This window comes from Adiantum capillus-veneris, chromosome 25, assembly GCF_014529385.1.
Source record: "Adiantum capillus-veneris isolate H3 chromosome 25, ASM1452938v2, whole genome shotgun sequence".
Classification (NCBI taxonomy): domain Eukaryota; kingdom Viridiplantae; phylum Streptophyta; class Polypodiopsida; order Polypodiales; family Pteridaceae; genus Adiantum; species Adiantum capillus-veneris.
In genome coordinates, this window is record NC_140955.1 from 66669317 (window position 1) to 66670928 (window position 1612).

Below are 1612 nucleotides of genomic sequence, written 5' to 3' on the forward strand. Positions count from 1 at the left end.
GGGATCAAAACTTTGTGAGCTTCACACTTGGTGTACGAGAAGCTTTGATGTTACACATTGCAAAGTGAGAGAGTGTGAGTGCCATATCTCAAACAATTATTGTACATGCTCTTCCACTACCAACAATTGAAGTTTTGGTGCTTCAAAGACATTTCTTGGTTCTAGAATCGTCGTCCTTTCACTTGTGCTACGTGGTTTGGTGAAAGCAAGGTTAATAGTATCTTTTAAGTTCCCTCATTTGAGCTTGTTTGAGAAAGTGGTTAGTGTGTTTCCAGCGCCAAGTTTCTTGTTCATTGTAAGAGGTTTTTGTGGTGAGAGGTTTTCCACACCCTAAGACACTATGTATGCGGTAGCAATGTTTACCATTCACTAGTTGTTGGTTTAGTTTATGCAAGCTCCATGATACTGTGACAGTATATAACCTTACCTTGCAAGTTGTCAATCAGGTTTTTCCACAAGCTCCATTGCTCTCTCTATTTCTTCCCTTTTCTCGCACACTATCTTGCACCATTTGGTGTGTGTCTTGGTGTGAGATTGTTTGTGTGTGTTTTGTTTTCTTCTCTTTTGCGTGTGAAAAAAATCTCCCTTGCGTCCTAGTTCACATCTCATAACTAGGTGGTGCCCCTTCACTTGTTTGGTTGTGGGTTTCTTGTTGATTTGTCTTGCTTGTGGTTGCCCCAGTCCCAATTGAGCAACACTAGAGCCTTGAGAGGAGGTTGCCTCTCTTGTTGCCCGCCTCTGACCGCCTCATTACTTAGCCCTTCGTGATAGCTTCCATGAATGTGCACCCTATGGGGCTATGGGTTGCTTTCTATGGAGAAGATGATGCTCGAGACATGTGATAAAATGAAAAAAGCAAAAAAATCCTTTGTTAAAGAGATTTCCTGCATGAAAGGAATGCACAATGAAACCTAAAAAAGAAAACAAGCTTCATTTATAAAAAGAAATTTTTTTTAAAAAAATCTTCGAAACGGGGAAATCGGAGTGCAAAAAAAGAAAATTTTGAAGGAAAATTATGTCTTGAAATCTATTAGGACTAACAAGAGGGTTTGAGAGAAAGTGAGTAGAGAATCCTAAATATGTATTGTTCTAGTAGGCCCAAAAAGAGTCTCATTTTTACTTGTCATCTTTGGAGAGAAATTTCATAGACTTCTTTCCACAAGTTTTCTACTAGATTCCATAGTGCACACTCTCTCATGGGACTTCAGGCGTAAGTCCTAACCCACTAATCAGCTTTTTTTAACGTGCATAGAGGGTCAGGGTAGTCCCAAAAAACACTATGCTAGTAGGTCCTTCTCGAGAAAGAACGAATGCAAAAATGATTGAAATGGACAACCCAATATACCAAATCCACCAACCAAACTTGAAGGGAGCCATAGCATAGGCATATAGAACATTCCCACAATCCTAGTTAGTGATTCATTGAAGTCCAAGGAGCCCAACGGTGACAGTGGCATGACTTGAGAATCAAAAAATCTATAGAGGATAACCATGCGGAGCTTGTTAGAGGTTTCATGTTCTCTAGAGGAGAAATGAAATTCTCTCTCAATATTTGATCTCTTATTACAAATTCTTAGGTCTCCCCAATTTTAGAAAAATAATAATTTTCTCA